Here is a 24,133-nt window from a genome sequence, read left to right as displayed (position 1 = left end):
GTCTAGCTTCTAATTTAAACAGGTCTCCTTAGCATTATCATTCACTCAGGAAAAGAGGTCCCTGTCCTGCCCCTCCTTTTACAGTGTGCTACTCTGGCTCTGTTTCTGCCATGTCCCTACCATGGGGCAGAAAGCCTAGGAGGGTGAAGGAAGTGTGTGCCCAAAGCCATTGTCCCTTGCCTTTCGGACTACGTTCTGGCACCCCAAAACTAAAAATGTCTTGCCCAAGAGGCCTGGGCCCACTACTAGGACCTCCGTGGGCTTCTTACCTCAATTTACTTTCTGAGAACACTCACTACTAAAGTGTTCATGTACATAACCCTACCCTCAAAGGAAGAAAAAGGTACAGGTTTTTTGTAAAGCAGGGGTGTGGGGAGAGTGGATGGAACTTGGATATGAGAAGGATATATCTGAGGCCCCCTGCCGTACAGGGGAGAGACAGGAATGGGAAGAGCAGAGTGGTGGCCCATAGTTGGAAGGCCCTTCTTTTGTTCTCTTGCTCTGACTCCACAAATATTAGAAGTGAGCCAACTTCTTATATTTTCAAGAGGTTGGCTATTTTTTTTTTCTCACAGGCATAGATATTCTGCTCTGCAAGTCATATAATTTCTGTTGCAGTTCCTCACTTCTGCAGTTGTAGCATAAAAGCAGCCACAGATAATACCTAAACAAATGAACATTGCTGTATTCCAGTAAAACTTTATTTAAAGAACAGGTGGCAGGCTGGATTTGAATCATGGGTGGTAGTTTGCTAACACCTACATTGTGTATGTTTCATTTTCCTGGCCCTTACATTTTATCTTGTGTTCCACAGTTATCTGATCCCCTCTCTCATCTCTTCCTATGAAAGTTTGGCTACATGGACAAATTTAGTGGTTACACAAAGAGCATATAATATTAAACCGAGAAACAAAATTTAAAAATCTGGGATGCCTTTTATGGTTTGACAAACAGGGTACTAATACAGCTTTTAGCCCAAGGCCACATTTCCTGTTTAAGGCAGGATTAAGAAACTCTGATTTACAGACTGGAGGTGGTATGCAATTATCACTTTCACTCGCCTAACCATGTCGTAAATTTGCATGATGATTTAGCCTTAAAAATACAATATACTCTTGTCATGCTGTATCTTAGCAACGTTTTAGTTAATAGGCAGTTATTAAGTGTGCACTTTGGGAAATATAAAGACAAATAAGACACACCCTTGCCCTCAAAAAACCACACCTCTAATTGTAAACTCCCTCATGGAAGAGACTGTGTTTTATGCCTCTTTGTACCTTGATCACCTAACATATAGCACCCACATGTACTAGGAACTCAATAAATGATAGCTGTATTACTGCTGTCTTGGAGAATTAGCAGAAAAAGAGACCTGGTAGAAATTCACTGGACCCCTCAGTTCTTGGCAACTGAACTTCACTTCCTCTGCAGCTAAGAAGTTCAAACCCTAAGAGAGTGATTTGCTCTTTTAAAGTACTAAATCATTTTCATCAAAGATTTGGTGGGGTGGCCAACCTCTTTCTTTCTCCACAAAGAATTTAAATGAGCTCTGTGGGCAGAACACTAAGCCAGGGATGCTTCCACCACCATCAGTAACAATCTGAACTAACATGAAGTGGTGATGGAAGAACTGATTTCATTTCTGTTAGAGTATGCTCTGTCATCCTGTGGCATTGTTGAGGCACCCAAGATATATAGGGCATGCCCATTAGCTGTGTTTTGAAAAGCTCACTCCACCCTATACATTCTCCCTGTTCAACATGAGGTCCTCAGACCAATAATATCAGCATCATGTTATCACCTGAGAGCTTATTAAAAATGTACAATGTTGGCTCTACCTCAGACCTACTGAATTAAAATCCCCTGATGACTCACATGGAATTTAAGTTTGAGAAACACTGACCTGTAGGATTGTAAACCACTCAGTTCTCTATCCCAGAGTCAAGCTAGGCAACAAATGCAACAAGGGTACAGTACTTTCAATTAACATCAGATTCTTGCTGAAAAGACAATTAAGGTGAAGAATATAGGTGTTCTTTCATCTAGAACTACAAGTAACAAAATAAAGTCCACTGCTACCAATGTACTTTACATGTATAATTTCCTCCTTTACTAGAAAGCACTGACAAAGTCAATTCCGCATGGATTTACTTCCATGCCTTAGTCCTTATTGGCACTGGAATGCATTCACCTTCACTGCTGGCTGTGGCAGCATGCCCAGGTTCAACACTTATATGCCTTTGGTAATACAGGATCACCAGCAACAAGGTGCTGGAAAGAGGCCAATCTCTCAGCCTTTTGTCACAAAGTTACTTGGATGGGCAAAAATACAGGAGGGGAATGGGTAACAACAGGATGCCCCAGAAGCCTGCTGTAAAGGAACTGAAAGAATGAAGTCTAGTAGGGAAAAAAAACCCAGACAGGGTGAAAAACAATTTTGAACACTGTAATCAAGCCAAGTACTGTTGGGAAAAATCCTATCAGTGGGGAATGTACAACAACCAAGAATGTGCTGGCAGAACATAAAACTGACTGGCAGAGCTGCAAACAGCTTCCAACTCTGCACACTGAGTTGGCACCCACAACTGTAGGTTGTGCAAAATCCACAAGTGAAGATCCGTTCATTCAGTCAAACAACTATTTATTGGGGCCTCTTAAGACATGGCCTGTGTGCTGGCTAGTTTTTTCAAAGATGAATAAATAGTGTGTTGGGCCTTATGAAACTTCGATTCTAACACAGAAGACAGAGAGAGAGAGAGAGAGATAAACTAAATAATTACAGTGGAATAAAAGTTTTAGCAGGAATATGTAGTCAGATCATTGCTGTTGAGGGTGCGGGGGCAGCTGGGAGGAGTGTTGATTAACACATTCTACCAGAGAAATTAAGAAAGGCTTGAAAGAGGAGACATCTGAGATGGGTATTGAAGGATGAATAAGAGTTTTCCAGGCAGAAATTAGTAGGAAACATTTTTAGAAAGATTTGTACGTGTGTATTTGTGTGTGTTTGTGTGTGTGTGTGTGTGTGCGTGTGTGTGTGTGTGTGTGTGTGTGTGTATCTGGGGAAAAACCTACATGCTGAGAAGTCATTTTGACCAGAGTGAGAAATGAAGCTGAAAAAGAATTCTTCAATCAGATTGTTAAAAATGCCTGTCAGGCTAACCCTCTTACAGTTAATCCTGTAAGCACCAAAGATTTATGAGAAGATTTTAAACAAAAGAACAACAGGATCAGGTATAAAGTCAAAGATTGATAAAGATCATTTTATATAGATAACAGCAGTTGTTAGTAGTATAACCTCTGGGTCAAAAAACAACACCAAGGATAATAACAACAGTGATCTTGGGGGCTTTTTGTGGAACTTGGAGAATTAGAAAGAAACAAGAGGGTAAAGGGAAAATGTATAATCAAATACGCCTCTTAAAGGGATATTGGATATTCTCGTATTCAAGCAGCTACTTTGTGCTAGCCACTCAATAGCTTTTCTTGAAGCAATAATAAAGGAAGCCTTGTTCATCATTGCAGCTGGCTAGATCTGCCCAAGTTACAATTTCCCCAAACTCAATCACTACATTTTTCCCTTTTTCTACATTAAGGGCTATTGCAATTTGCATTTTATATTAGATTCAAAATTTCAAATTAAAATATGTCACTTATTTAAAACATTCACATCTTAATGCCAGTCTGAATTTAGTACTGTCCATTACATATAACTTTATTTCTTCCTTTAAAGAACAGGGGGGAAAATCATCATTTATAGAAGTTGCATCGTGCTAAATATCTTTTTCCAAATCATTTAGCATTTTCTCTACTTTCTTCATTAAAATGCACATCTAAATTATGTCCATTTTTGGTCCTTTTAAATTTTGGTCTTCAAACTTGCCAATAAAATGAAAGTAGGATGTTCTTTTAAAACAGGCTATTTCAAATCATTTAAACTTTTAATTGTCCTAGTATGTTGAGTTTTTGAATGATAATTGCAAAATGATATATGTAATTTGACTACTGGGATTGTGCTGGTAGAAGTTATGATTTGGCTGTACATATTTTGTAGCTACCCAAATCTCATGTTTTAATAGTAGCATTGTTGCAATAAAGTTGGTCATGAACATCAATGACTACTCAATCTCTGAAGATTAAAGTAAATGGTAAAAATTAAGGTAAGGCATTTTCTCCAGTACAGAAATGACAGAAAATGAGGACATAATGATATCTATTTTTAATTTATTATAATCCAAATACGATGCTAAATGAAGTAGTCTTTCAAGAACAACCAGCCAAAATCTTCTATATTTTGAAAGACTTGTCATTTCCAGTGGTCTGGCCTTATTGAAAGTGTTATTTAAATTTTATGGTGCTTTCAATGTATACACAGCATTACTGGTCACTACCAGCTCTGTATTTAAAACTATAAAAGAACTAGACTTCAAATCGAAGAAGAGAATGCATTCACTTGGCATCTAAGTAGATCATGTGACTACCCTTAGCACAGCTACCCACAATTTAAAGTCACACGACCTAAACGTTTTATATCTGTAGTTAAAGCAATGTACACAAGGCCCTAAAGCTGTATACTATGATCCACTATAGTAGAAAAGCTAAGTCTGACAGATTCATAGCATCTTGTGCTTGTATAGACCTATAATCACCCAGGTCCATGTCATGCCCTCAGGAGAGATACTTTGTCTACTAAGTAAAAATAAATACATTTTGGAGATTAGAAGCCCTGCTCACAAACCCTGCATAGGAATCCAAAGCTCTCCTAGAATTCTCTTCAGATATCATCAGTTTCTGTACAGATGGACTCTGCCATGTGCGTGGTGAACACAGCTATTAAATATTACTCACTTAGGATTTTAATAGAAGGATCACTATCTATATAAACATGGCTTTTTTCTCAACCCACTAGAGATTCTTGAACCCACCCACCAGTAACTATTCTGAAGTAGTCAAACTCCATCCACCCACAACCAGCAGAGGAGTAACAAAGTGAAGTAGGCACGAGTGGCAATAAAAATGCTAGAAAAAAAGTGGTTCTTTCTAAAATAGTTAGAAGAAAACTTACAATGTTGAGATCTAAGGTAGCAGCCAGGCAATTATGTGAAGTTTGCCACTCTTTTCTTTTTCCCTCTTTCTGCCATTCCTCAACCTTTTTCTGGTGGCAGAAAATTAATGAACTTTAATGGGAAGAGTTAGGTATCTGAACATTTCAAGCTTAGAGAAAGGAAATGAACTTCCATGATGAACATCCAAGAGAATGAAAGAGCAATAAAAAATGGCTATAGATTTATTTATAAATTACCTGTTTAGTGAATTCTAGAGTCAATAACTTTAAAATATTTTTAGTGGAAGAAAAAATATATACAAGCTTATCATTCACGCCAAACTTAATGTGAGCCTCTGCAACTACAGTCAGATCTACAGAATAAACTATGGACACATTCTGTCATCTGCTTTAATTATACAAGGCTTGGCATTCAGTAAAACATTTGTAAATTATCTAGAAAAGATTAAGCTATATAAATGAAACATAGAAGAATAAATGTATTTGATTAGAATAGACAACTGATGATCAGACAAGAGACAAAATGAGAACATCTATTCAATATTCAGAAATAATACTTTTTGTTTTGATTTACAAAAGGCTTTCAGTTATAACTATCTTTCAGCATTTTCACAAATAAAGATGGAAAAAGAAAGTATTTATTTTCTATTGAATTCCACACACTAAAACCTACATTTGTAATGCACATAAAAATACCTCATTACAATTATTATTTTTATCTTTTGCTATTTATAAAATGTGGAAGAGAACCCAAAATTTTAAATATGTGGAAAAATCCAAACTGTCTTTGGAATCTACCAAAAATTGGTTATATATTAAAATGCATAATGGGAATATCATTTTTGTTAGCTCTTTAATTCTTGGAAAGTTCTCAGTAATCTTATAAATTATTGTGAAATTTTTAACATTTTTATCCATATTAGAGAATATTGAAATGCCACTAACTTTTTAAATTATATAAAGTTTAATAGGTATAAAACAAAAAGAACAATATCATTTCACTGACATATGTAAGATATTAGCTATTGCTGAATATTTGTATATCTTTTTCTTTACTAGATGAATCTAATAAAATAAGATTCTTGTCTATACCTAGATCAGATAGTCTATTCCTGTAGTGTTAATTGATGAAACTTTAATTTGGAAGAAAGGGGTCATGTTGCAATACTTTTGGTTTTTGGCATAAATCATATAAGTTAACTGCTGTGAAACATTTAACAATAGCCACCATTTACTAAGCCCTTAGTTTGTGCCAGGCCCAGTGACAAAATACTTTACTTTCACTATCTTATTTAAATTTTCACAACAGTACCATTAGGTAAGGATAATTATCTTTATTTACCAACAATATTCACTGAGTAATTTTTTACCAAGTTTACACTGTCCTTGGCTATTGGGATACCTTAAAAGGACAATGATTCCTGCTCTTGTGGAGCTAGAACTCTAGCAATGATCAATAAGCATAATAAATAACTTATAAATAGTATTACAAGGTAGGAAGTGCCTAAAAGAATTAAAAAGTAGAGGCAGATAAGGAGACCAGGAGTGTGGAGCTGGGTGTGTTGCAATTAGAGGGTATGATCAGGCTAGGTTCAATTGAGAAGATGACAGGTAAGCCAAAAAATGATAGAGATAAGGAAGTCTAGAGACTTCTGGGGAAATAATGCTCCAGACAAAGAGAACGGCCAGTGCAAAGGTCCTAAGGCCAGAGAACTTAACTGTCACCTTCAAAGAATACCAAGTTGAGACCAGAAAGAATGTGAGAAAAGACTGAATGGGTGGGGGAAATTAAGTCAAAGAAGTAATATAGGCCAATATCCCTAAATCTTTATAAGAATTTTACTTTTACTCCAAGTAAAGTCAATAACCTTTGTATGGAATTGAAAAGTAGACTAACACAGTGACATGATCCGACTTTCATTTTCAAAAGACACCTGTAGCTGGTGTATCAAGAGCAGATTGTAGGCCGGGCGCGGTGGCTCACGCCTGTAATCCTAGCTCTCTGGGAGGCTGAGGCGGGCGGAGCATTCGAGTTCAGGAGTTCGAAACCAGCCTAAGCAAGAGCGAGACCCCGTCTCTATTATAAATAGAAAGAAATGAATTGGCCAACTAATATATATAGAAAAAATTAGCCAGGCTTGGTGGCGCATGCCCGTGGTCCCAGCTACTTGGGAGCCTGAGGCAGCAGGATGGCTTGAGCCCAGGAGATTGAAGTTGCTGTGAGCTAGGCTGACGCCACGGCACTCACTCTAGCCTGGGCAACAAAGTGAGACTCTGTCTCAAAAAAAAAAAAAAAAAAAAGAAAAAAAGAAAAAGAAAGAGAGCAGATTGTAGAGGACAATGACAGAGGCATGAAGTCACTATGGAGGTTACTGCAGCAATTTAGGAAAGAGATGATGGAGACTCCAATAGGGATGATAGCAGTAGAGGTGGTGAGAGGTGATTAAATTCTAGATATATGTAAAGATAGTTCCAACGAGCTAGAGGACACATTTGATGTGATGTGTGAGAGAGGAAAAGGAATGATAGATAATTTCAAGGTTTTTGGCCTGAACAAATCGAAGGATAAAAGTGACATCAACTGAAATGAAAAAACTGAATAAAGTAGATTTGGGAAGGAAAAGAGAAGTTCGGTTATGGACAAGGTAAAATGGCAAGTGCTAGGTAGGTGATGATATCAAATAAGTGGTTGGACATATGTGTTTGAAGATCAGGAGAGAGATCAAGGTGGAGGTACAAATTTAGGAGGTGGTAACAGAAAGGATATTTATAGCCATGAGAGTGTATGCAATCACTAATGGATGAGTATAGACTGAGAATACTGCCAAGAGCAAAGCCACAGGAAATTCTTACATGAAGAGAAGAGAAGGAAAGAAAGAGACTAGCAAAAGAGACTGAAAAGGAGCAAACAATGCAATAGAAATTAAACCAAGAGATTCTGGTACCTCCAAGGCCAAGTGAAGAACATGTACCAAGAAGAAAGAATGATCCATTCTGCAGATGCTGCTCACAGGTGAAGTGTGATGAAGATGGAAAATTGACCACTGAGTACAATGAGAAAACTAAAGACTGTTCCTAACTATGATAACAGTATATGTTAAAATATTAAAATAATATGGATTACCCTTTATTATGTAGCTACTATCTGCCATGCACTGAACAATATGCTTTACAAATATTATTTTTACTTTTCTCAATAATTCTAAAGGCAGATATTCTTTTTTCTTCAGAGATCTGGAAACCAAAACTCTGTAACACTGAGTAACCTATCCAAGGTTACACAGCTAGTAAATGTCAAAGCCAAAATTGGAGTTCACACTTGCCTTGATCCAAGTGTGAATTCTAGTATGCCACGATGTCTTCTGTAATTAGGAAATGGCATATTAATACTATGAAGGAGATAAAAATGAAATCAATGTTTTTATAATAAAAGCTTTTTCATAATGGATAATTATATGTAGGGAAAAGTTACAGGGAAAAAAGCTAAGAAGCTAAGAAAATATGAGCAGTTTTATCACCCTGTAATTTATTTAAAAAATACAGTGCCACCTAACTGTAGGCTCCAGTCTATTTCTGCTTTGCTTACCTTAAAAAAAATATTGTCAGATTTATGGTCCCTAAAACATTGTATTCTGTATTACTGATGTAACCAAAATCTTTGGCTAGAGGTTGTAAGTTCTCAGTTTGACATTCTAGGCATTTTGTCAACTAACCTGGCAATTTAGAGCATGTGGTAGGCCTGTGCCCGTCCCCATGAAGGATGGAATAAATACTACTTATACTATACAAATGGTGTTTCATCATGAACAAAAACTTCACAGTTCAAACACCACGCATCTACCAAGCCGGGCTTAGTGTGATTTTAATAAAACTCCTCTTACTCCTGTTATCTTGCTGAGACGGGGATGCCTTGGGAGATCCTTCTGTTTCTTTTTTTCCTTTCTCCCTCCCTCCCTTCTTCTTTTCTTCCTTTGATAATTACTGAGTCAAGTCATATTATGAACCAGGCACTCTCCTAGGCACCAAAGATATGTGGTGAATAAGATAAATGAAGTCGTATACTCCCAGCCTTACATTAAAGTTGGAAAGACCAGTAAAGTAAATTTAAAAATGATAAATTTGATGAGAAAAAGACATGGCTAATGGTGACTTGGGAGCATATAATATTCTCTGTGACAGAGAACTCAGCATTCAGAAATCAAAGTTATTTATATTAGCATTTGGGGATCAAGAGAAGTTGCTTAAACTGAATGCAGAAGTATATCACAGGCAAAATCTATATGCCTCAGTAATCCAGAAGCCACTTAGATCTTAATTTAAACTCATATTTTCAATGGTCAGTGTCCTGGCCTATATAGCTCTTTTTTGATTGGATATTAAGTAACTTTTCATTAATATCAGCTTTTTGAGTATGGTGACAGTGAAGATAATGGTGATGATGGCAGTAATGGCAATGAGATTGAAAGTAAAACTCAATACATTTTGTGCACTGACCTACCTTACCCACGCTTTAATAGTTCCAACATAAAATTAGTACAGGTCTCACACAAATAAGTTTTCTAAGAGATCGCCCTTAGATATGAAATAACTTCCAACTACCTTTTGATATTATCAAAGAGTAAATTTGCATGTATACAAACACATTTTGAGTGCTATAATTCTTTCTTGGAGTACTTATGACTTAATTACCAAAGCTAGGTGTATTTAACATCTCTGACTTAAGTAATGATTCAGTGAAGTTAAGTTGAACGCTGAATTTTCATAATATCCTTCAGGTTCTAAAGACTAAAGCCACATGATAAGACTTTATCATATGTATTCTTTTTATACTTTTGTAAACATAGTCAATAGTAACATTAAAACTAACATTAAACCTAGTAAGATTCGGCTAGCAGGAGTACCAAAACTAATAAAAGATGAGTTTAGATCTACTAGGATTTGAATCTTACATTCCAGAAAATTGAGAGAGTCCAAAGAAGATGCTTGGAACGATAACCCACATCTTCTCTGATTATGATCTTAAGAAATTAAAATGAATTTTAACTTTGGAAACAAGTAATAATAACTCATTTTTTCATGCAAATATAGATGAGGTTTAAATAGCTTCTGATGCACAGTCTGTTCCTATAGCCGCCACTCATCTCCCATACCACCTACATAACTCTTGAGTAGAAAATTTAAAATAACATGACTTACCTACTGTAAAGGATGTGACACTGTGTAGCAGAGAAAAAATTCATTATCTCGAGTCTATGAAGACCAAAAGAAAAGTATGCTGTGTACAAATAGCATGATGCAATCAGTAAAAATGGAACAATTTTTGCACCTGGAGCCTTGAAGTTACAGTTAATGAAAAAAATTCATAGTGAATATACAGACATGTTTGAATTTCCTTAATAAGTTTCATAATTTGTATTTTAAAAATAACATAGATCCATGAACACGTGAGAGTATTATAATGGAAAAGGAGTATTACATTCATTGAATTCTTGATCTTTTAAAAATACCATATATTTTTTTAATTCCAAAAGACAAGCCAGGAATACCTGGGGGATCCTACTGACCTCAAAAGTTTTTAAAAGCACAAATTCCTGGGCTCTATTCCGACACTGAATCCAAACCCTCAGGGCTAAGAGAGTGAGTTTTGGCAACAGCTGGACTGTGTGATTTGCTCTTTTACCTGAATCCTAACAATGACATTTAGTTTGTGTCTAAGTAAATTGCATTCCTTTTCATTTTATCTTCAATGTTTAGCCATTTCCCAGCTTACTAGAACTTCCAATATGGAGTGATCAGATAAAGTACAGGAAAAAACTATACCAATGGGTTTCTTTTCTTCTACTTCTTAGAAGTGCAGATAAAGTATTTGATAAGGAAAAGAATTTAAACTAAGCTAGCATGAGGATTTTTTTTATTACTAGAAGGCTTACTTTCTCATTTCCATCTGCAATTCAAAATTGTTATGATTATTGGTAGTTAGTAAAAGAGTTCACACTTGTTAGGAAGAAATCCTATTATCTTATTATTGAATGTATATTCTACACTAAAGCAATATTCTTTCTCCATATGATCTTAGTATAAAACCATTTTGAAATTTATATTTCTACCTTGCCATTATAGTATATAAAGAAAGCACTTTGCTTTTTCTTTTTTTCCCAGTTGCTTTCTTCAACTTCTCCTTCCTTCCAAATGAATTGTCACTTTAGAGTCAGTTTACTATTGCCATCACTATCAAGAAATAAACTTTAAACATTCTCCAGTGTATTCATTGAAGATTTACATTTACACAGCAGCATTTTGGCTAGGGTATGTGGCAACTTCCTAACACTACTAAGCAAAGATAGTTTGAATAGATCAGCCCCATTACAGAATCTTGCCTTCTCCTTAAAAAAAAAAAGCTAATTTTTTAACTGTGACCTCTGTCTTAATCTAGCACTGGTAGCACTGGTTTAGTCCAAGAAAGAAGGAAAAAGAAAAGGAAATGAAGAGAGCCAATGCAATGAAGAGAGCTGTTTGAGGACTGGGCTTCAACATGAGGACAAGTGGAATAAAGATGAAACTCAAGAGTCCTTGGGAAATTCACAAAACTCTGAATCAAATGTACCTTGGAAATACAGACTCCCGATTTGTTTCCCTTCTTCCTAAAGAATAAATCTGAATGAATCAAAAAATGTTCTGTTTTTCTTATGCTCATGCAATCCCATTTCAGTGGCTCCCACTTGACAGACCTAGAGACTCAAGGGTCCAGCCTTATTTTCTTACATTACATATTACATAACCTCTTCTCTGGGGAAATGAGAACATTGGCTTTTTCCTAACCGTGCTCCAATTTATCCTGCTTACAGTATATTTGTTTTTGATCTGCCCTCTATTTGGAATGTTGTAGCTTCTCTACACCAATATTAACTCCTTCACAGCCCAACGCAAAGCCTGCCTCTTTTAGCAATCACTCCATATGCATGTGTTCTGACCCTTTCTTGAGTTTGTACCACACTTGGCATCTCTCTTAGAAGTATGCATGGTAAGCTACCTTAAATTACATTTACAGTTGGCCTTCTGTATTCATGGGTTCAACCAATAGCAGATCTAAAATATTCAAAGAAAAAAACAATAAAATAATAATAAAATAATTAAAAATAATACAAATCAAAAACAATACAGTATAACAACTGCTTACATAGCATTTGCACTGTATTAGATGTGATAAGTAATCTATAGTTGATTTAAAGTAAACAGGAAGATGTATATAAATTATATGCAAATATTACACCATTTAATATCAGGGATTTGAGCATCCATAAATTTTGGTATGTGTGCAGGAGTGTTCCCAGGACTCTCCTCCAAGTCCTGGAACCAATTTCCCATGGATTCTTTGGATTGGCTGTGTATGATTTTGTTTATTACTCCTACCCCTGACTAAATAAAACATCTTTGGACCCAAACACATGACTCCATTGATCCTGTTGCATAGTGAAGACACTTAAATACCTATGACAGAGGTGGAAAGAAGAGAGAGGGAAGGAAGAAGAAGGAAGGGGAAGAAAGAAAGGAAGGCAGGAAAGCCATTTCTTCTCCCTCAGTCCATGGGCAGGTTACAAACTACCTAAAATTAACCCTCTCTCATTTATTACTCAATTTTCCTTTTTCGCTTTACTAAATCAGAAGCTTTTGTCTCTACTTACAATACAGCATGGGTTTTGGAGAGCACATCTGCTATCCTTAAATACTTAAACGTTTGCTTGCGTAACAATTTACTGATGGCCTACTGTATGCTGTGCACAATACTGGGTCCTGGAAATGGGAGACAGACAGGCACTTGCTTCCTGGAGCTCAACTAAACCATTCACTCATTGAGAAGAGCACACCCACTGACATAGCGGCTTGCTCTGTGACTGTGTTATTAAGGGCCCTGTAGGAGGACTCCAACAAGGAAAAGCAGCAGAGTCCAAAACCCCTAGAGACCCCTTGAATACATTTACTCTGCACACTGTGGAGCTGGGTGCCTCTTGAGTACCATTCAGGAGTTCTATCATGGTGAGAACAATTAGGAGCTTTAACAGGGGTATTCAAAAACCAAACACTGAGAACCACCAGAACCATTTGTTACATTCAAATTTTCTCCCTTGGCCACATGAAGCTCTGTTTACACAAAATACCTGATACCATTCTAAGTCTTTCAATTTTCCATTTTTAATGCTGTATTTAACTCCCCTGGCTGTGTCTTCCAAAATCAAGTTGGTGGAGAGATTGTAAGCATCATAGTGTGCATAGCTAGTGTCATTTCCTCACACAGATATGCTAGCAGCTGCCTACCCAATAAGTTTGGAGGGCACTGCAAGATCCAACCTGAATAAAGTTATGTCCTCCACAGCTCTCTCTCCACTTTATCATTTAAAATGCAATCCACTGAAGCCATTTTTCTAGGTCAGAAAAAAAATTAATGGCATATTTTCTGCAAATGTCACTATTATAATACAAAGGGGTGAAGCCTGTTATTCCAGACCTTTCCCTTTAGCATATGAACAATGATTCAATTGTCAATCGAACATCTTGACAAAAATTGTGTGTGTGTATATGTGTGTATATGCACATATTAGTGCAGTCACTAGGATATGGAGATACACACGCAGACACACATATATACATATATCAACTGTATCTCATTCATTTAGTGGCTGTGTGATTGTAGATTGGCAAACCTGGTAAAACATTACTGTTTTCACTATTCCAAAATTGATTCATTATTGTCTATATAAGCAGAGTGAACCCGTTGATGAAGAAATGAAATATGAAATTTTATCTCTTCAAAGTGGGATAAAATGTGGCTGAAAAATATTTTGGTAAGACCTCTTTGTGGAATATCTTGGAAGCAAGAGAGCAGCACGCAACAGTGAGACAATGATGGCAGTCCTAAATGCCAGGGATTTCCAGAACGGGATGTTCCAGAAAGTCAGGAAAAAGGAGAGGATCCAAAGAAGAGCAATTCCCTGCAGGTGGGGAGATGCAAAGCTAATAGGAAAAAGACAGTATGCAAAAGACAAGGAGACCCACCAGTGACCTATTTTCCCAACTCTCCCTTGTACTGTGTCTCTAGAGATCGAATGAGGTCAAGAATGTGGTGTGCATAAAGGAAAAATAAAGTCCACAGATTCTGAGTGGGGAAGTCATATGCGTTATCACAAGTCAATAAAGGGAGCTAGAGGCCAAAGGATTAGATGTGCTAGCAGTAGCCTCAACTAGAATAATGCATGTTTTTTTTTTTTTTTTATGCTGCACATCTAAAAAAGAATGCTGTATGCCAGGACATATTGCTATATAAACTAAAATACTCAACTGAGGGCTTGCATCGTATCAAGAAACTGAAATCATGCATCATGGGAGAGCCAAGGAATTATAAGATCTTAGAAACGTAATTTCATTTCTCTGGCTTACAATTTCATTGTTTAAAATGACATAATGAGGCATCCTTTACTCCTACACTGCATATAATTCTGTTAGATTTTTGAGATTTTAATCACCTTTGATATATTTATAATTCACTTTTATTTGGGCTGCAATAAAAAACATTATTTTTTTTTAAAAAACGATTATTTTGCAATATCAATTGATTTTAAGTTATAACCATTGAATCCTAAAATTGGAATGGGATTTTTACCCATGTTTGAGCTTTAAATGCATATTCTTAGGAAATTACACACTCTAAGTCCACTCATCCACAAATCTAACTCCTTTGATCCACAAACTACTACCATATGCATTTGACTTTCATTTTCTATGTAAGATGAACATAATTCATGTACATATGCAATGAAAGTATTTTGGCTCTAGACATATGTACCTGTTATTTACTGGAGCTGCAGGAGTTACTCCAAGGGATCTAGAATCTACATATACACCAAATTTTCTATGTAGATAGATTAATGATGTATTTCAAAAACATATGTAGAATATGTTGTGACTATACACAAATTCATTTTTATATATTCATAACAATTATTGTTATTATTATTATGTGTTTCTTAATCAACTGATACCGAAAGCACAACTATGATTGAGTGGACTCCCAAATTTTTAATAAACTAAAAAGGTACCTTTATACTAGAAAATGATGAAGATCACTATACTAAGTCATGCATATTACATGTAAATATTGATAGAGTAATTTGCTTTGATTAGGTCATAAGAAGATAAACTACTATGAATAATTTTACAATAATCACATAATTATTCATATACTGGTTTATCATAATTATAACTCATATCAATTATAAGATACATAATAAATACATTGAAAGAGTAAAAGTCTATAATTATATGATTACAATCCACAGTCCATTTCATTTTTTCAGTGAATCCAAATTCCACACAAAATATTTTGACTTAGTATTACAGAGTACAATCTAATTTTACTCACAAATTTATATTCTTAGACATGTAACTCCTATAGGAACAAAATAGCTCATTTAGTGCCATTTATTGTATTTTTATATATAAACATAGTAACTGTAATACACCATTTGAATTGCTTGTCACGAAAAAGATTACTTTTAATGTTGTGATATGAAAACAGGAAAAAGCAAATTTTCAGAAGCAAAATATTAAAGTGCTTTGCTTTCTCTCTTTGCTTTATCCACAGTTCAGTGCTTGGCAATTTCAAATTGTGTGATAGGAAAGCAATATCGGGCCGCTCAGTCATCCCTTTTCAGTAGCTAAAAGCCTTAAGAGTCTTAGAGTTTGGACACCTGAATATTGTTTCTACACAGGGAGACCAAAAAAGCATGCCAACTAAGGATCTTTCATAGTAAGCCAACGGTCAGGGTAAGCAGCAAAGGTATGTCCATTGAGCCATGTGGTAGGCCTGTAATAGAATGCTATATGCAGTCTAAGACACTCCAGGGTGGCATTCTCTGGGTGAAAATTAAAAGCGTATTTGTAAGGTGATTAGCTGAGTTTGTCAAATAAACAAGCCTGTTTACATTCCTATAATTTTCCTTTGTAAATCTGCTAGAGCAAATCTGAAGTATTTCCATAAGACATAAATAATATGTATTATTTTAAATATAGGAAACCAAGAAAATGCTTGCTATTTATAGGCATCAATAAAGTCAGATAAATATGCATGATAAAATTCATCAGAAACAAAGAAATATTGAAGATCCTTAACCTGAAAAGCAAGACGTAGGAAGTTAGGAAGAGGAGGTTGTTCTATAACACGAAAGTACTTTAAATTCAGGTCTATTTACTTATTTACTACGGGATTAATTTTCCACTTTCCAATTCTACCTTGACTAAAATATAAAAACTTAACGTTTTAACCTGATTATCCAGTCACAGAAAAGCATATATGGAAGCTCATATCACTATCCCCATTGCATATATGTAAACATATTTATGTTAAGATACAAGAATATTAAAGAATGCAGTTTTAGTAGTGACATATGGGGGATTGCCTCCCCCTAAAGAACATTAGTAATTATTGCAACTAAAAAATTCCAAACAGAACTAGGATTTTTATTTTCTCTTCTCCTCTATTACACTTGGTATTCAAACTCATTATGCTTTTGTTAATAAACTGATTAGAGGAGATTCATTTTCTGGTCACTGAGCCCAAATCAAGTTTGTTTGTGTACATTTGTTTGTGTGCCTTTGGTACCAGAAACAGAAACTCCTAAGTACTCGGGAGCATTTTCTTTTTTAAAAAAAGCTATCTGCTTAAAACACTCTCACACAAAAAATTCTTATATACACTTTTTGATTGTTAGTCAAAAGCAACTATGTTTAATTACTTAAGACAACTATATTCCCATATGAGTATCCCTGAAAAAAACTGAGTACTGAGTGAAAGTTAGCTACCAAAGCTTTCAATGTGTCTACATTGCTTAATCACTGAACAATATTATGTAGATGACTGTAATTGCTATTAGAAAATGCTTACAAAGATTTGCAATAAGGGTATGAGAAAAGAAAAGGACTGCTAAATTCATAAGACTTTGGGGAATCCTTAACAATAATAATTTTCATATATTTCTAAGGCATAGAACGGTGGTAAGCACTTAGACACATTATCTCCTTTCTTTCGAGCAACGTGTAACTACTTTATTTTTTTAATGATTCTCTGAAACACTGAGAAGTCAAATGCAGTGTCAGAGGTCACAAGGCTAGTAACTGACAGAGCCAGATGTACAATTCAAGCCTTCTGACTCAGCCCGGAATTCTACAATGTCTTGATGTTTCAGAGAGCTGGACTCCTTCCTCTTTGAGATTCCTGATACACCTAATGGAAATAGGATTGGAATTTAATAATAAAAATGCTGACACGACCTTATCTATAGCTGCCCAAATGGTGCCATTATAATTATGCTTTATAACTTAAACATCACCAGAAAGCTTGCTACTTTTATATCTTACTAATCAACACTTCTTTGGTTGCCACAAATTATGGAATAGTCTGCTTTATAAAAACACAAGATTTGCCAAACAACAAAGATCACATCTGTTATAAAACAGAGTATATCCCAAATACTTCAATGTATAACAGACTAACAGATTCTGAAATATAAATCTTAGCCTTCAAAGTTCAGTTGTTCTTAAAATGTTTTATCCAGTAGTCATTTTTAAAGTAACACTGATTTGTTCATATATATTGCAAACGTAACAAAAAATCCATTAAAAATGTTCTCTAGTTTTAGGAATACTGTGATTACTTATCTGTTAAGTCTCCTGACTTTGCTGAAGCAACTGGTCAGGAAATAAAATTAGTAGCTTCCATATTCATAAATGGCATTTCTTCCTTTTTCCCAAATATTTTCTAATCTAACTAAGTGATTTGGGCTGACAAAATGGCAATAAAACAGAAAAATAGATATTATATTTTAAATTACTCACTGCGTTCATGTTTAAATGCTTTCCTAGGAGGTAAACCTTTTTATTATTGATTTGTAGGATACTTAAGAAAAATGCCATAACCTGCCTTGGTTATATAATCCTCTTCCTAAAGAAAGTAACAGGTTATAAAGTGCCATTAAAATGATTGAAACTATCTTTCTTAATGTGAGTATATGCAGTCTTCAAGTAAAAGGATAGCAATTACATGTGTATATATGTTGCACGGCCAGTGTCTTTTTATACAGACTTCTTTTCCTTTCTGGTATTACTTCCATCCCCTACTGAGCTTATAAAACCTCCAGAACATGCCCTGTTTGGTAATATGTGTGTGGCTCAAGTCAGGAAACAATTGAGTAAGTTATTTATAAAATATTAAAATAAGGAGTATAGAAAAAAAATCATTGCAGACTATATTTCTGCACATAGTTGGAGACTAACAGCCTGGAAGCAGCCGTTGTGTTACCCTGACCCCTGAAGGAAGGAATCAGGAGTTAACTTCACATTCAATTTTTCTACACAAAATGAACAGCAAACCTCCAAATCCACTGGCACAATATATAAATGTTTGTGCATGTCCTGCAGAAATATGAAAGTCACCTCAAATATTGGACCTCAGAATTTCATTCCACAATTCCACCCTTCTGATTCTGTGTAAGCAAATCCTTCAAAGTTACTTAGTGGGTGTCTAGATCCTGACTCTTCACTCCATAGGACTGGAAGGAAATGGAATATGGGAAATAAAATAACCAGAAAGAATCATCTCATCTCCCTGTTAGAAAAATCACTTAGCCTTCGTTGTAAAAATAAACGTAAAGGGAAATAGGAAATGGCACAACTAGATAATAAGATGATTCAAACTAGCAGGATTTTAGCAGTTTTATTTTTTATGAATATATGATGTACTGAAAGAAAAATAGATCCTAAAACAGAAGGCCAAAAGGGAGCTGAGGTGTATTTTCTGTTTAAAAAATCACAGTCCCAAATAAAACATGAGGGAAAATGACATTTTATTCTGCAGTATTCCCTCCTCTGGACAGTGAGCACAGTACATTTATCTCGTCTCATGGTAAAAGTCTCAGGCAGCTGCAACATGTCTTTTAAGCCATTCAATAAGTAAAACTTGAAAATGGATTGCTCTTTATTTCTGAGACTTGTATGAATAATCCATTGCCATTTATTTTGTTATTTAACAGGATTTAATTGTTACATTTGAACATTTTAAATTCTCTTTTCCCAGAGGGTTAAAATGGCCCAGAAAGAGGTTGTCATGGCAAAGATAAAGGTACAAAACACTCATTTCTGACACACTGTGGAAGCAATCATCATTTTTATGAGGGAATCACCAGACTAAAATCTGCATCAAGCTCTACCAGGAAAAATGCGAGAGAGGACCCTAAATAGTCATTCGTTCAGTCTTCATTTTCAATGGATTTAACTTTCCACTCAGTTGGGGTCACATATTTCAATCATAGTGTAAAGAACTATGACCTTGGCTGGGATCATTAGCCCCAATTACTCAATGGGGCACTTGTGAAACATTGCGGACTCATTTTGACTCTCCACGGGTGTGGCTAAAATTGCTCCTGTCCAGCCCTAAAGCTTACATGATCTGATGTCCCTCAGAAACTCACTATGAGAAAACTCATGCTAAATTCGCCACAGAGATCAAGGTTTATAGGACCCTTGGAGCTAATCTCTGCCTGCCCTCCTCCTCTGTTAGTTGTTACAAGCCTTCAAAAGTTAACAGAGCAATGGAACCTCTCTCTATATAATCATTTCATCTCACTATCGTTGACTGAAGCTCGCTGATGTAATGAAGTTACATAATCACCGATTATGCACGACTTCCATCCATCTTCCTACATATCCACATTATCTTCTCCCCTCCCATTCGGATCAATCTACCAGGTAAGATTTATAATACATGTAAATGCTCCATTCTTTCATCATAGGTACTGAATATGGGACTTTAGCATTGCAGTACAGTGCACTGAACCACGTCATCAATATTGATTTTTTATCCCATTTCCCAGGCAGAATATGCTTAAGTACCCTTAGTGCCCTAGTCTCTAACTTTTTACCAAAAGGGTAAAATAGATGTAGCAGATAGGACACATCTTCAACTTAAGGTAAAAAGGGAAGTGTGTAATTGCCTGCATTTCTCTAGCTGGCTGCATTGCAATAGAAGGACAGTCTCTGCTTCCAGACCTTAGACTCCCCTGCACGTGGGTCGCAGCATCAGCTATTTAGGGTATTGGGTAAAGAATTATATTATTGGGCAATTGAACTTGAGAAAGAAAGCATTATGGTGATATTTAGGATAATATTGCCCTATTCTTCTCTATTTTAGTCATCATTTTCAGCTTTTTCTTTTCTTTTCCTTTTTACACTCTGAGTGATAATCCAGTAGATAAAAAAGTAGCCCAGGGCACTTAATAATCTCCAATAACCACAACCTAGAGAACAATTAACAATGATTATCACCTTAAAGTTTAAGAACTTGACAAGTGGGATGCCCCTGGTCCCATTGCGGCTGTGAAATGCAGCAGAATGCTGCACTGAGTTGAAAACATATTCTTTTAATGAATAAAGAGTAGCTCGCTTCATTTTAAATGAGGCTCTTCACTAAGTGTTCGTTCTTTTTACTGCTGTTACCCCTTCCTTAACGCAGGGGCCACAAATATCGCATCCAAACAAAGAGTGCCTACCCGAAATTAATTCAAGACACTCTTCCATATCAAAATAATTGAAGGGGGGAGATGCTTTGATTTATTTTCAATTACACTCAGAATACAGGCACACATACATACACACACGCACACGCACCAACACACCCAACTGCAGTTATTCCATTCAGTGCCAATAACGGCCACATCACAGCCATCAGTGCGATGCAGCAATCATCCAAGTCACCCATTCCCATTACAAATGCTCAAGTTTGCTCATGCCACTGATAGGGTTTGCATATATAAAATGACCTTACCCACAACAGTCTTCCAAATTATTCTGCTCTGGATATCAGTCGGTAAGGTATTCGCCGGTCATCACAATGCGTATTCAAAAAGATCCACGTTTTACTCCTGTGTTCTTTTTCTTGCTTTTGCTAGCAATTAATATTGTGAAAGAGATGCCCATTCACAAATGCCAAGTTCACCATGAAAGCAGATAATTCCATACAGATCTTCCCTGCAAGACTGCCTCCAGTTAGTAGTTCTCAAAGTACCCGATTGTTTGGTGAAGATACAATCCAGGTGCAGAGCAGGAAAGAAAAAAAAAAAAAAAGACTCGGAGAAAAAAGAAGAGGCAAATAGAAAAGGAGAGACTGAGATAGGAGAGAGCAGAAAAAGAGGGGAAAACAAAAGTAATTTTTAAAAAATAAGGAAGGAAAAAAGCCGATAAGTGAGAAGTCTGTGAGCTCTATGACAAGAATTGGAGTCTTGCTTGCAAATCTTCTGGATACATGTAGCCTTTCAAATCCTCCTGTTCCCCAAGTAAAATTTCCAGATCCGGGATGCAGCCATAAGAAAGAATCCTATGTATATTTCACAAGTATCCCGCAATAACAGATCCGACGGGGTTTTCCTTGTACAGTACTGCTATGTGAAAGCACACAACCCCTGCTGTTTGGGAAGATGTCTCCTGGGTCCTAGCTCTCTTCAGCAGCCCCCAAAAATGATTTTTCAAAAAAGAGTGGGGAGAAAAGAAGCAGCTTTGCGTTTGTCTTGAATGATGCTAATCCTCAGCAAAAACGACAAGCAAAACACGGATAGCACGAGACCTTGATTAATAGTCACAATCCACTCAAAATATCCCAGGGAAGAAGGAGCGAAAACAAGAAAGAGAAACTGCAATGCATAAATGATTCCAGTGTTTCTACAAGATCGGTTCATTTGATTGAATGCATTCTCTGGTTTGCTGCAAGTCATAAAGAGGATAGTATTACTGCCACCCAATGGATATTTTAGTACTAGCCAATCCACAGACAGTCACTGCTTTTCGAGTTTTAGTTTTCAGAACAACGAAGAGGAAGGAGGGTAGCCTGGGAATCTTTTGGAAAGGACCCTGGGAGGCCTCCTCGAATAACTGGAATCTGTCCTTCCAGGCAAAAGTGGACTGGCAAATTTGGATGCTTACCCAGTCTTGCATTAGCCACCTTAGAATTATGGTTCCATTTCTTTAGGAAGCAGAAAGGTACAGAGAGCGATGCCTAGGCTGACACACTCATAATAACCTCCTTTTCATCTTTTCTCTTTGAAGCAGATTTATTATTGTGCGCGACCTCTCTCTCTTCTCTCTCTCTCTCCTCCTCCCATTCTCAGTATCACTTTAAGATGGATTTCAAGAGGGAGGGTAGTGCTTGGCCGCTCCAAACCTCAGGTGGCAAGGTGAGAATTGATTCCAAAGGGCAGTTTTGCAAAGTGCTTCTGTCTGTATTGGTATGTAAACGGTGAGTCCTTCAGGCAGTAACCCTCCCGCAGCTGCTCTTTGAGTTTGGGGAGGAGCAAAATCTTCCCTAAGTGAGAGGGGCTTGGGAGAAGGGTGCTTGTGCGAGGCTCGCAGGGAGTGGGGGGTGAGGGGTGGGAGAAGCAGCAGAGAGGAGGGGATTGAAGAGGATCCTCCTCCCATCTACCGCTACCGCGTAATAGAGTTCCCTACTTTTATGAGTTTGCTGCGGGTTTCTGAGGTGGATTTGTGATGAAGAAAAGGGGACAAAGTAGATACCGGCAAATAAATTAGGATATTTACTCAGTTTAAGGTTCTTGTCCATTTACCTTGGGATTGTATAATACTCACATGTGATTCAAACATCACCTGGGTGTCTTGTTTAAATTCAGATTCTGATTCAGCAGGTCTGGAGTGAAGCCTGAGAGCCTGCATTTCTAATAAGCTGGCCCATGGACCATAATAAACGCTGCTGGGCTGTAGCCCACACTTGGAGTAGCAAGACCCTAAAAAAAGCGCTAATGTTTACACTGCAGCCAGTCTGAGGTTCTGGATACTGGGTAGGCAGGACAGTTAAAGGGCAAAGAGACCGCTTTCCCAGTCACCGCCCCCTCTCCCCACCCAGCAACCTTTCCTGGACACCCCCTGGAGCTCCTGTTCTTGAAAACCTTAACCCACTGAGCAATGTATTCCACAAGCTTTTGTAATGGAAAGCTTAACAGAATGAACCAAAAATAGAACAATAAATAGGTAAAGCAGCCTTGGCCCTTGAGAACTGCCTCATCGCTTAATTTGGGGAGTCATTCGGGGAGTAAAACACAAGTTAAAGATAAAGGAAACACTTCAAAAATTAGGTAAAATGTGAGCTAAAAGAATGCAAGCTTAACTAAGTCAGGGCACAGCAGAGAATGAATGAGGACTGGGAGACTAGTAAAGGAGGTAAATCTGTATTTTGAAGGAAGGAGCAGTAAATTGAACTTCCCAACCCAAGCAGAGGGACGATGTGGTTAAAGTGTTTAGGCAAATCTTACATGGTTTCTCCGGAGGTAACTCACCCAGATTAACCTCCTCTGTGTGAACGATTCTCTTTCCCCTGCTCCATCCCCACATGCTATAATTCAAAGTAAACTGAAGACCAGAGGTGAAGAGAAAATATATCCTCCTCTTCTCATGTGGGTGATCCACATTTTCCACACCTTTTATCACAGTCCTTTAGCTGACCCATTTACATGTGAATAACTAGACCTCAAGCAGACTGGGAGGGGGCACAATTAACAAATTTAATTGCTTCAAGGGAAGTTTAGAAGTAAAAGTCCTGGACTGTAAGCTCAAATCCTAGATATGAGTCTAAATTGCCCTTTTAAGTAGCCATGATTGCCCGAGGGAATCACTTTAATTTCTCTTGGCCTCAGTTTCCTTGTCTGTAAACTGATAGGTTGAAATGAACCAGTTGCCACTGTGTGGTCCAGTTCCCTAGGGTCCCCAAATTAAGCCCTCTGTATGCAATGCTCTGCAAGTCAGTTTGTTACTCTACACAGAGCATGAGTTAAAATTGCTACCTGGGCATGGGGCTTCAGAGAGCATCCAGAAGCTTTGAAAAGCGTCTTAAAGACACAGGTGACTATTTGACCATTTCAGTCCTATTGCAAAAGATGATTTAAAACACTTTCTCTTCAGATCCAGAAAGGGAAGTGTTTGTTTGAATCCGAGGTGAAGCATTGACTATTCCTGGATCCTACAGAG

General features: G+C 36.8%; 1 protein-coding gene across 1 annotated transcript in view; it reads right to left on the bottom strand.

The window, feature by feature from the left end:
* IL1RAPL1 (interleukin 1 receptor accessory protein like 1) overlaps positions 1-22,377 on the bottom strand; it is a 1,316,165-nt gene extending 1,293,788 nt beyond the window's left edge. The window contains exon 1 of the mRNA XM_012756926.2: positions 20,931-22,377. The gene's annotated coding sequence lies outside the window, so the exon portion shown is untranslated. The remainder of the gene's footprint in view (positions 1-20,930) is intronic.
* Positions 22,378-24,133: the final 1,756 nt, after the last annotated feature.

Source organism: Microcebus murinus, chromosome X (genome assembly GCF_040939455.1).
Source record: "Microcebus murinus isolate Inina chromosome X, M.murinus_Inina_mat1.0, whole genome shotgun sequence".
Taxonomy (NCBI): domain Eukaryota; kingdom Metazoa; phylum Chordata; class Mammalia; order Primates; family Cheirogaleidae; genus Microcebus; species Microcebus murinus.
Note: the sequence above shows the minus strand (reverse complement) of the source record. Positions and strands in the feature narration are given on the sequence as shown.